We start from the raw sequence: 13,416 nt of genomic DNA, 5'->3' as shown, positions 1-13,416 counted from the left end.
TAAATATGCACCAGCTCTGCGCTGCACCACCAAACTTTGTTTAGTCAAGGTCCAGAATAAGCATCCGTCCGCCGCCGTTCAGAGGAAGGGAAATGGCTTGCTTTAAGGAGGGGAAAACCCCCCAAAGGCCAGGCCCGGAGCAGAGGTCTTAGGTCTGCGATCAAAGCCCGTCATTAGCAGCCGAACGGGGGAGTTGATTAGGGCACCCAGGACGGGCTTTAAGAGAAACGTCCCCCCACCCCCGTGGAACTAAGCAGGGATAATCACGTCAGCGCTGGTCCGTTCGCACACTCCCACCCTGGGGCTGGCCAACAAAGAGCCGACCCATAAAGCACGTTCCACCAGATCCTGTGGGGGAAGAGGGGCAGAGCCGCCACTGTACGGCTAATACCCCACGAGGGCGCAGATTCCAGCGCTCACCCACACCCGGCAGGGAAAAAAAAAAAAAATACTGTGGACGTCCAGCGGGAGTCTGCAATTTCAGAACTGCTACCACGAGTCCTCATCTTGGCAAGTACTCCCTTCACTGTTCTATCGTACTGTAGGTGCTTATCAATTTGTCAGCGAGGACCCTTCAGGGGTTCATTCAAACCATTCAGACACCGTGGACTCTGCAGTGCTGTCATCCTGAACAGAGGTAAATGGACAGTGGGACATGCTGATGTGCAGCGCCCCCTTGAGGCAGGTCAGGGAGCAGCTTGGACACTTGGCCAGTTCCAGAGTCACATGGAGTTGCACCACCCCTCCACTGGAGTGCGGGGGGGTGGGGGGGGATGACCACTGGCCAGGGATCTGAGCCGTTTCACCTCCTCACAGCGTTGCAGATTCCTGGGCTGTTTGGAGGTGGCGTGCGTGCAGCGGAATGCAGCATAACAGACGGGCGTCGCCCTTGCGGCCAATCAGACGGCCGGCCCCGCTCATACACACATGGAATCACGGAATCTCCCTCTTAACTGCTTCCGAAAAGGCCGCCCGTCTGCCTGCCTGCCTCTCCCACTTCACAGACCATTAAAATGTGCACGACTCATTTAAGGCTATATTCACCACCGTCTGTGACAGTCTGTGACATTCAGCAAAAGCAGACAATAAGTCCCAGTGAAGAAAGCGATTTGTGCTGGGATTGCACAACAAAAGCTGCATTTCCCCTGTCTGCATTAACTAAACAGAAACATCCCTTGTCGTTTTAAGATCAGGAAATCTGAGGAGACTAAATGATACCACAACAAACACTACAACCAAACTGTGACGACAGGCTACCTGAGGCTAATAAACCATTCATCTTTGATACCGTGTAGCTAAGATTAATTTCAAAGGCAGGAAATGGCCTTAGGATGTGAGAAAGTGTACCTTTTACTAGCATAGAAACCATTCTTCAGAACACAAACTACTAAACAATTATTAAAACAGAATAGAGTTATTATATAATTGACAGAAATCATGCAAAGCGCTCATGAATGAAGAGATTCATGAGGACAATGGGATAAAGTTTACATAAGTCTCCCTTAGCCCATCATCAATTTCCAGCCAATGAGATGCAAGGCACAAGTGAACGAGCCAAGCTCTCAGCTATAGCAATAAATTAACTGTTCTATACCTCAGTGAACCAGGTCAAAGGGAAAAAATAATCTAGGCATGCTGAAAAAAAAGAAGTTTTAATAGGGCTTATCCTACCTTAAGAAAACATATCAGTGGCTAGGCCCCCCTATTAGTGTATGACCTGCGCCTGGAGCTACATGGACATGCCACTAGCTGGCTAAATGATACCATCCTCGCTCTTCTCCTAATTTCACGCCTTTCATCTCACATTTGCTTTCGTGTGGGAAGCAGATAAGAACCTTGAGGATTTTCATTTAAGCTCCAGTCTTGTCTTTGACTGGGGAAAGAAGGGGAGCATGAGGGAGAATTGGGGGGGGGGGGGGGAGTTTGGTGTGCTTCAGCTACCAGCAACGCACATGCAAATGGTTTTCAGCGTCATGCTTCAGCCTCTGCCAGGCAGGAACAACACGGGACAAATAAACACACACACATGCACGCGCACACACACACACGCACACCTACCTGCAAGCACACATACATGTATACATGCAGACACACACACACACACACACACAGACACACATATATATGCATGCATGTAGACACACACACACACACATGCGTGCGCAGCCATGCATGAATGCTTACACACACACACACTTTTCCTTTTAATGCAGCTTAAAACCCTCCCTCTTCATACACTGACAAACTAAGACAAAAGGTGTGTGCTGCTTCACCGGAGCCCAGGCAAACAGAGGGCCTGGAAGCACACGCCTCACCATCCCAGAAAAGAGCCCTTTTGTGCTCTTCTGTCGCGGCTGTCAGCCCTGCTGTCTCAGCTTAATAAACCCTGCGTCGTGCTTTTTCCTCGGGGAGCCTCCACTAAAAACCCTGCGACCGAGACAGCCTCTCCGCAGCCAGAGCGGCCAGGCACCTCTCTGGACCTCACCGGCTGCAGGAACCCCGTCCTGGATTCAGACACAGCGGAAATACGTCAGAATAGTACATCACCGAGATGCACAGCATATTTACACTATCATGTCTGATGTGCATTATGCGCTGTGTCAGCGGGCACACTCTCCCTCAGAAAGAACAATGACAGTTACCGGTCGACCAAGACAACGTACACCAATTACATAAGATATTTTCTTCTTGTCTCTGAATAATCTACTTCTAATCTAATTCTAATCATCTAACGCTTTTATCCCATCTTGTGAAATGATGTGTAGGAGAAACAGAGGAACATAAATATTGATATACAGTATGTGAGAGCCACTGAGTAATGTTTCACAGTGGGATTAGCCTGTGCGTCTATAGCAAGCTTCACAACAAACACACGCACACACAAACGAACCCAGGATTTCACAGCCTGCCCCTCCTCCAGCCACGCTTCCACTCCAACAGGCGTTTTTTTTTTCTTTTCTTTCTGGGTAAAAAAAAAAAAAAAAAAAAAAAACCTTGCATTCCATTCCAGCAGTTTTCTTTGCACGCCGCCCCCACTGCCACCATGTGACTTCCTCCCTGGTACGTGATCGCCGAGCTCACTTTCATTTCCGTCACAATGCTTTGCAATTTCTTACCCTACTGGAATGAAAATTCCACCAGCGCTTAGGGACCCAAACAGGGACCCCGACTCGCACGATTATGGTGTAAGATGACACGATACTAATTATACATTGTGCTTCAAAAAGCACCTTTCTGGGACTGAAGGTCACGGTACTTAAGAAGGTGGTACATTTACAAAGAGTTCCCATTCTAATCAATGCAACCATTTCATGGACTTTTAAAGATCAGATCTCCAAAAATCTGCAAACCCATAAAAATGCATAGCATGCTATATCACAGCTACCAATAAAGCCATGGAAAATGGAAGACATACACCTGAAATGTGCTGACGACAACACAATAAATGGAAAAGAATTCAAAGCTTGCTTTTAAATTCCCCATCAAATCAAACACTAGTTTTGCAACCATTTAAGTCTTGCAGATGGCCCCATATGTTCGAATCACATTAAAAAAGAATGCAAAAACAACTTGCCACCTTACCATTTCTGCAGGTGCTACAAAGCTCACACAGGCATACTGCACCAATACACTTTGGTCCAATGAATACAGTTTATATTTACACACCCAACAGTCAAACAATATGAACCATGCTCCCCTTCATGCTCATAATCTCTGTTCAAGTGGATGGTCTAAAAATGAGATGTGGGCCTAACAACATCCAGCAAATGAGCTTGTATATATGAAAGAAAAACATGTACATAGTTCAAGGCTGGCACAATATTTCAACTAAATGACTCCAGGTAATAAGATTTATTTTACTCTTATTTACTGAACGGGGATTGTAAATGTAATTCAGGTTCTACTGAACATTTTATGTCATGTCATGATAATAAACTCCCCACGTGAATACCTACTAGTTTAATCTTGACTGTTTACACTGATATGAAACATATCAATATTTTTACCAATATCATTAGATGAAAGCATAGAGTTTCAATTACATTCTCTTAAATTACCGTTTTCCCCAAACCCCTAATTATTAGGCTTAGAAGGAAAACAGCCTTGTTTGATTGCTGCAGATGTTTCAGAGAAAGTTAGCATTGACGGCTTACGTTTTCATCCTGACTACATTCAAAGACTGCACACACTGGACAGGCATACAGCATATACCTTCATACTGGAATCAAAATACCCCCCGCGTTTAATGGTGTGCAGTGATTGGTTGGAAAGGCAGCAATGATAAACAATGTTAAAGCAGCCAGCAGCATGAAACACTACAGCATACTGTAGTGTGCATTAACAGCAAGCCTTTGTTGGTTAGGTGCAAAACAGACAGACAGCTAGCTGGTTAAAGCACTTACACTCACGGCTATCTAGCTAACCAAGTAGTGGAATGTTATGTTCGTTTTCAGCGTTATGTTCTCCACATACAAGTAAACAAATGGAGAATATATTTAGCTTGTCATACTCATATTAAATGGGTTTGTTCCTTCATGGGTGGGGTAATAAAAAAAAAAGATCATTATGAAAATAAGCAAAGACGCCCACATCAGTTTGGTTTTGAGCAGAAGGTAAAATACAGGCTCTCTTTAGGCAGCTTGTTAAGCACAAAAAACAGCCCCATACATCATTTATCCTGCGCCCTGTTCAATGCTGACAATTTAACAAGATTTGATTATCTCATCATGTGCAGCAACTGATGGGAGCAAAACAACTGTTGATAAGTTACATTATGATCAATGTTAACAGCAGACTATGGGAAATTAACTATTCCCTTTGCTGTCCAACGTTTTTTTTTTTTGGGGGGGGGGGGGGGGGGGGGGGTGGGGGTGGGGACTTTCATATACTTGCAAGGAGCATGGGAACGCAGCTTTAAACAATGTTTAAAAAGAAATTAAGACTAATAAAATAAAATGAAGCAAGGTCCAATTTAAAATACTAGCTGAAATGGACACACAATGAAAAAGATATTGCCACGGATTCATCGGTGGTGAACTTTGCTTTGACGTCTTACGCGCCTCCGGACACTTGTTAACAGAAGGCCTGGAGCTGGCGGTGTCAGCTCCCCCTGTGAGCGTGCCGGGAGGCTGACACCGGTGAGACGACGCGGCGGCCCAGGCCGCAGGCAGCCCCTCCGACCTGCGCCGCGTCGATGCCGCTAATTAGGAGAGAGGGCCTCGGTCCCAGCCAGTCAGCCGCATGATGGCGCAACCCGCCCCGATATGCCTCGGGGCAGACAGCACACCTCAACACCCCCCCCCTCTCTGCTGGCTTATACACGCCTCACCCAGAGTCTGTGATAATCAGTGCACCCTGCCTCACTTGAAAAGAAAAATAACAGCCTCCTAATCACAGAGGTTTAAATAGGTATGATGAAATAGTTTGGGGAAAACGTGGACACAGTGCAGTGTAACTTCAGCAAGGCTGTGCTCAGGTTTCATATAAGGTATAATATTACCTTATTATACACTATTGTCATTACGCTACTGTCATTTAGCAGACGCTCTGACCAGAGCGACTTACATACAATAGGTTACAATTTTATCCATTCATACAGCTGGATATTTACTGAGGCAATTGTAGATTAGGTACCTTGCCCAAGGATACAGCAGCGGTGCCCTAGCAGAGAATCGAACCAGCAACCATTAGGTTAGGAGCCCTGCTCTTTACCACTATGCCACGCTGCTGTTTCTACGCAGATTAAATGCATTCAGGCCAATCAGAAACTAAGGAGCGGTTATACCTGAGTCCTGATTGGTAGATTCAGCCGCAGCTCTCCCCTTCCTAACACCTCCGCAGTTGTTCCTCATTACAAACGCTTTTACTAACCTTGCGGCGAGAGAGACGCCGGGGCGGCTGCAGCTGACCGCGGCTTCGGGTCATGCAATGTCATATCAGTTCAGCCCTAATTCCGCCAGATGGAAGTTCAGCGAGGTCCGCCGAGAGATGGAGGGAGTCCATATCGGAGATCCCTTTTATTGTCAGGGCAAAAATAATAGGCTTGGGTTCCTCTATTCATATTTTTGGAGAGGCGGCACTGATTGAGGAGGAATGTTCCGTTTTGTGTTTTATAGCGGGGCCCGGGCAGGGCCCTTTGAAGGTCTCAGATGTGGTTTTAGGAGAACTCGGAACGCGGAACTCTCGCTGGCAGACGGGCTGTGGAAAATCCAGGACTCACAATGCACAAGCCGCGGGCTCGGCTCAGCCGCCGCGGGGAGACGGGTTCTGCCGGGTTTCCGGGACTCTCCGGCGAGACCTGCGCGGGTCGGACACCCCTCCCCCCTCCATGCACACCCCCATCCCGACCCCCACCCTGCTGCAGAGCAGCAGTGTAGGACAGTGGAAAGGAGCGGGTCTTGTAACCGAAAGGTTGCCGGTTCGATTCCCTGTTGGGTCACTGCTGTTGTACCCTCGGGCAAGGTTCTTAACCCTGACCTACCTCAGCAAATCTCCAGCTGTGTAAATGGACAACATGTAAGAATTGTAACCTATGTAAGTTGCTCTGTATAAGAGTGTCTGCTGAATGCCAATAATGTAATGTAAAATAATGCCTCTGAGGGGCTGGGTTTTCTGGGGTCAGGTTACACGTGGGCTAGTTTCATCACGCTGCAGGATGGAGGGTCCTTTGATGTGCACAGAGGTAGACCTTTAAGCACAAGCGTGAGCACAGCGAATCAGCAGTAGAGCACAGGAGAGACCACCCCCATGAGAGAGTGGACAAGCAGAGCTAAGCCCTTCAGAATGGGACCAATCAGCTGCTGGAATTCTGACCAAGACGCTCAATTACAGACAGGACTGGTACTGGGAATCTCTGTTGGGCTCTCCAGAGCAATCCCAGGCAGCGACTCCCACAGACAGTCAGAATGCTCAACCCCCCCCCCCCCCCCCCCCCGTTACCCGTCTTTCAATCCAGAGTCAATTATCCTAGTTTGCAGAGTGGGGAAATGGGAAGCTAGATCTTAATAATAATTACTTCCCAGTTCTGTAATTTATATGCAATGAGGACTTCTCTTGCCTGTGGCTACAATCAAGTGTGTACTAAACCGTGTGAGGGATTTCACTAACAGTCGGGAGACTTGAGTGGTGTCGACGGATTCTGATACCGGTAAATATTTCGAAAACCCCCTCATCATCGCGCTTTCATTCCTGTCAACATCTTTTCCACCTGTTAGCCGTTACGAGTCGCTTATTACCTCAGTCGGTGCGGTAAACATCCTGGAATCAAACAAACAGGGGCTTCACTGTCTCCAACGTGGACAAACTGAATGGTTTAACCGCGCTAACAGAAAAAAATTCACAGAACACAGAGCCTTAACGTTTGCATTCAGACACAACGCTGAGTCTGTGCAAATTTACCGTTTAAACTTGAAAGGAGCACGGCCAGACGCAAAAGAGAGCAAAACAGCGCGTCTTGACAAGGTCTTTACTTAGGTGGATTTCGCAACATGCAGGCTGAGGACACAGCTAGGGCGGGGTGAGGGTGGGCGGTGGGGTTGGACTCACCGCAAGGTTAGTGAAAGCGTTTGTAATGGGGGGGGCTTGCTGGACCGCAAGGTACCGCAGCGTAGCTCTCCCACAGGGCCAGCTGGCGGTAAAACAGATGGCAGTTAGGGGACAGAGAGGTGTCATGTCGTGTCCTTGCTCCCCCTCACCCCCCCGGTGTAATCTGGGCCGGCTTGCAGTGGCTCAGGAACGGGGCTGCAGAGAGAGCCCCGCCCCACCTCTGATGCTTATCGCCCCAGAGAGGCCTCGTTTCCCGCACCTGAGCACAGCGCTGGAAGCGCAGCGCACACACGTGCGCCTCACCTCTGACCCTGCTGTTTACTGTCATCAGAAGCAACACCTCAACCACAGTGGAAAAAGAGAACACACACACACACACACACACACACACACACACACACACACACACACCAACAACAACAAACCGCCGGCCCTCGCCCACGGCCTCATGTCACGCCTACAGCTTCTCAGCGCTTTCAAATAACACCGAGGCGGATTTCTAGGCAGAGACGGCAGCCACACCTGCATGCTCTTTCTGCACCTGTGCTCTCAGCAGTCTGACATGCTGCTTGCGCCATTTGCCGCACTCAGAGACCTGCAAACAGCCGCTGAGACACCCACCTTCCTGTCCCTCTCTGAACCTTGCTGTAGAGAGCGTTCGGAGAGTGGCTGAGGTTACCGATGGAGATTAGGGCCCAGGCGCACTCTGCATCAGAGCTGGAGGGAAATGGCCAGGTGTTTTCCTCCTGAGAAACATGCTGACTGCATGGCCTTAGGAAATGATATGATTACAATGAAAGGGTAACAGGGACACCACCTTTCTGAATGACACACATTACAGTGTAACACCTGATAACACTTTAGTAACGACACATGCATATGTGCGCACACGCACACACACAGTTTCGAAATCTGCTCTCTCCAAAATTGTACTCCAGTAGCGAAATAAAAAGCAGTGATTACTTTTTGAGCGGTATGAACTCACATCCTTCAATTAAGTGTTAAAAATGCAGCGTTTTATTGGCAGGCTGGCCCGCTGGCCTTTGGGCTTTAATGCAACCAAACCCAATTAATGGAGAAGAAAGCAGAGCCAGAGGCATCAGCCACGTGCCGCGGGTAATGAGACATGCGGGGGGGGCAGCAGATTTAGGAAGAGTGAAATCAAAATCTCCATGCTACGCCCTTCCCCCCCCCAATCATCAATGTTACAACAGTTTAGACAGTGTCAGAACTGAGCAGCTAAATGTTTTTAATGGGCTAAAATTCTTCTTAAACTGCTGGGAAATTTGGATTTGAAATGTGTGATGCTCCTGTGCCACTGTTGATGTGCACGGGCCATTTTTTTACCCAAACACATACACTCAAAAACAGATAAATATTTCATAAGTCTCATTCAATACTTTTTCCCTCCACATTGGCAAAAATACAGCACTTCCTTGAGGCCCCATCGGTCAAAGTTCCGGATAGGATAAGACAAAAGGCAGATATTTGCAAAAATAAGGAAAAACAGGCAACAATAATAATGAGATAGGCAGCAAAACAAGCTAAATATTTACAGCAACCCTTAGATCAAGACCTCCTTTATGAAGAGTCAGGGCACAACTCCATTTGAACTCAGCTGCGATCTGTGAGTGTGCAAGCAAAGGAGACCTCCGGAACAGCACAACGACTCCATTCCCAATATCCACGTCATTGCAAACCACAGATTACAGCATCCTTTAGTCAAATAAGAGAACGCGGGCGAGTGTTACTGCAATCCAGACCCCCTCACTTGCCTGCGTGCCAATGCCAGGCCACTTGCATTACTCATATTAGTTTTCCCCCCATCATATTTCCAAGGTGTACTGGAACTATGCTAATGCTATGATTAGCCAGCTGAGTGAGAACAACAGTTGTCACTGTGTGACATCCCTAGTCTCGGGAAGCCATGCGCACAACAGCAACAGATCACACTTCTCACTTCTATAGACCTGGAGGCCTTTCTCCCAGGCTTCCAGCACTACAATACTCATTACTCAAAATCCTACCTCAGACTCCCGACTACAGAAAACCACCACAAGGTTATGAATATAAGATGAATACGGGTCTTTTTATACTGCGTCTGAGTAAATCACTTAGGCGGAAGGCGAAATAAACAAGCTCTCGGAAAACAGTGGCTTTTCATCTGAGCGTGCCAGGCCTTCCCTTCATTTTCATCTGAATGGTGCTTAACTCGCTGCGAGGCGGCTCCGCGCTCTGTGGAAACGTCGGAGGAACCTGGCAACCCGGGCAGTCACACGGCGCTCCCGGCCCTCTGGCAGGAGCGTGCTGCGGGGCCGCCGAGAGGCCTTTGTCCGGAGCGCGGGGTCTGGCTCGGTGACGGGGGGAGGGGCGCGCACCGGGGCGCGGGGGGGGGTTTGGCAGCTCGCTCCTTCCCCGGCAGCCTCTTCACCTTGCGGCCGGGCAGGGGGCTCATTATCTCAGCAGGACCTGGTCAGATCAAAGGCCTCCGAAAGGTCAGACATTCCACTGAAGTGACACTGTTTTTCAGGCCTTTGGCTAGCCCTCTGATCCGCCCCCATGCCCCCCCCTTGCCCCCGTCACTTATTCGCCGCCCTCCAATTGCGAGCCTAGGGCGCACCTAGGCCACACCCACCGCCGGACACCTGGAGCCCACCCCCCCAGCAGGGTTCAGATGAGAACCGAGAGGGAGGGGTCGCTATGGTCAGAATTCATGAGTCTCCTTCACACACTGTTTTACTGAACACTAAGCAAGAAAGAGCCACAACTGTAATAACCACATAGAATTTTTTTAAAAAATCTCAAACATTTCCCTTGCGTAACCTCATCTGCTTTTAGCTTTGTATGGAGGCTGATGTGCTGATGAACATTTTTGATGGGTTAGAGCTGATGGGTTTGAAAGGTGATTCAAACGTTGCCTGAGGCCTTGCAAACAGCACTGGAAACGGAAAATCCTTCCTGCAAGGTGAACATGCACGCCTTTGCTTATCTCTCCGCTGCTCTGAGCAGGTTGTATCTGGAAAGCACTGCATTAAACCACAAGAAGCACCAAGATGTGGTGCAGCATGAACTCAGACTGATGAACGGACACATTCGTTGCAGACTCATCTCGCTGTGAGAGAGGGAGGGAGGGGCGGTTCGAGCAGACCAGAGGGCCTCCCAAAACAAAGTCAAATCACTGCCTGACAGATTTCCCAGCACCCTTTAACCTGAAATTTTTCACAGTCGTCAATGGCTGACAGATTTTGCACTTGTTTCAGCTGAGCGTTGTGTGCGACGCGAATCTGTCACGCAGGGACGACTTCACGGAAACCTACATAAAAATGCTAAGCGGGATTCTGACGCGCTACTTTTTGAATTCACGGGCAGACGGATTTGCCTGCTGTACCCAGATAGCATTCCCCCTGCTTTCTGACAGGTATTCTCTCTGTGAATGGCTGCCGCTTTGGATTTGCAGGTGGGTGGGAGCCAGAAAAAAAAAAAAAAGTTTACCTGTGCTGGAGACTCACAACCAGCGGTCATGTTGTGTCTGTATCAGCAAATGCTAGAGCTGTGGTCTCACTAACACGAGCCGGGAGGTAAATATTTAAGCTGCCATTGTGGGCAGATTGGAGGGAGGAGAGAGAGAGAGAGACAGAGAGACACAGAGAGAGAGAGAGACAGAGAGAGAGACACAGAGAGAGAGAGAGAGAGAGACAGAGGGAGAGAGAGAGAGAGACAGAGGGAGGGAGAGAGAGAGACAGAGGGAGGGAGAGAGAGAGAGAGAGAGAGAGACAGAGAAAGAGTAAAAGAGTACAAGAAAGGGAGCACTAAAGGGAGAGAGAAAGAGAGCAAGAGGCAAACAGAGAGAAAAAAAGGACAGACAGATAGTGAGGGAGATTGGGGGCTGCCTGATTGCGACAAAGTAGCCAGTGAAGGTTTCACTCAAGAGAATGGTGCAAACTGACTGAAATGTGTGTGAGAAGCTGCTTCATGGACTGCTCTGTGCATCGGTGGGCTGGGGGTGGACAGAGAAAGGCTCCAAATGGTGCATCCTCCAGCAGAGAGAAATGTGACGGAGTATTTAACTGGGCTGGATAAGAAGGGGAAACTGCAGATTCATGAACCTTTTTGCCACTGTGTGACCACACTCACTCTGAATTCACCGCTGCTATCATCAGTACCATCATCATCATCATCATCATCTTCATCATCTGTCCCATTCACAGTGTCTTGTTTGCACTTGGATTGCACATGGATAGAGACTTGAGCGTCTGAGCCAATCAAAGTTTCCACAGGAGTATACAGTGGTTCACCACTGTACCGCAAGGCGTATGAAGCAGAGCTCAGGTCACGTGCTCTACCCCCTATTCAACTTCTCTACATTTTCCTTGAGGAAGCCACACAAGCACAGACATGAATGACACGATAACTTCATGCTTAACATATTTAATACGCGTTTCATTTTAAATGTATTATGACCTCTGAATGCAGGTGGCCACTGAATGTAGGGTACTCCCATTATGACTGACTAAAACCAAAGGCTCATCACTGATGGCTTGCTCCATTAAGAAAAGTTTAGTACTTGGGCTGTGATTGGATAAGGATCCAACCCCTACGTCTCTGTTAGTCCCCAGGCCAGGAGTCCTCTTCTTCAGGAAAACGATTACACAGCACTGACGGCACGCTGCTCTGTGCAACCTCGGCCATGTTCCGGAACATTAGCCGGCAAAACACCGAACAATGGCTTTTCAGCGCCGACAGAGCCAGCGAGAGCCGCGCTGGAGTCTCGACGCACGCTTTGCCTTCACGGGTCAGAATGAAACACTGAACTCTGCCTCAACTTAATCTCCTCAAAACAAACCACAATTTTCACAACATCTCCCCCATCAATAGCTGCAGCACTCTGCCAGCCGCTTGAGATGCAGCTCAGGTGTAAGAACCCCCCCCCCGCACGCCCTCCGCTCACGTCCGTGGGGGACAAAGCTCACACAACACCATGACCTCGTGTAAATGGATCCAGTGCAGCCCCAGTGGAATTGTGGGGGTTTATTATAGAAGAAAAAAAAAAAACAAAAAAAAACACAGGTTCGCAGCACTGCAGTACTGATCTGATTTCAGAACGCGAGCGCAAACTTTCCCCGGCTCGGCTCCCGCACCTCTCCTCCACATTTTATGCGCCACTTTATCGCCATCTTTCTATTACCCGGCAGCTTCTGTGGATGGGATAAATAAATAAATAAACAGCACTCCATTACGCCAATTCCATTTCCCTGCGCCTCTTCAAGATAATAGGCTCACCTCTTCTTTTGTGTGCGACATTCTGCATCGAGCTTCCCAAAGGTTCCGCGTAAAATATGATGGAAATACAGCCGCCTGCTCTATCACTCTGCTGCATAAAAAGCCAATCTTCGGGTTCTTTTTCATTCTCAGTTTTAATCTAGATTAAAGACGACGACCCTAAACTGCGCTGCCTGTCAGGCTTGGGGGCGCCTCGGCCATTATCGTCCACATAATCAAAGATGATCGCGAATAACTTTCGAGCCTTCCTTTGCGAGTCAAAGAAGATTCAGCGTTTTTTTTTTTTTTTTCTCATGCTCATTTACGAGAAGTTAGACTTTAAAAGTTTGGCTAAAAGAAACGGGGCCGAACTCGGCGCCAGGGCTGGCAGACGAGACGATGAGGGAAACATGCGCCATCCTACCCCGCCCATCCATTCGGCAGTGACAGACAGCCAAAACCTGCCTGGTGTGTGTTTGACCAAAATAACGTTCTGTGTCTCTGTTTAAGAGACATCTTCTGCAAATGCTAGCTTTATACAGAGCAGCATTACAGACACAGGGACATAACCTTTGAGGCCAGAGGCTACACTGGAGCTGTAGGGATGAAAGG

General features: G+C 48.4%; 1 protein-coding gene across 2 annotated transcripts in view; it reads right to left on the bottom strand.

Annotated features, from left to right (window-relative positions):
- lef1 (lymphoid enhancer-binding factor 1) overlaps positions 1–13,416 on the bottom strand; it is a 51,275-nt gene that overhangs the window by 20,815 nt on the left and 17,044 nt on the right. The gene's annotated exons all lie outside the window — the stretch shown is intronic.

Source organism: Megalops cyprinoides, chromosome 22 (genome assembly GCF_013368585.1).
Source record: "Megalops cyprinoides isolate fMegCyp1 chromosome 22, fMegCyp1.pri, whole genome shotgun sequence".
Classification (NCBI taxonomy): Eukaryota; Metazoa; Chordata; class Actinopteri; order Elopiformes; family Megalopidae; genus Megalops; species Megalops cyprinoides.
Note: the sequence above shows the minus strand (reverse complement) of the source record. Positions and strands in the feature narration are given on the sequence as shown.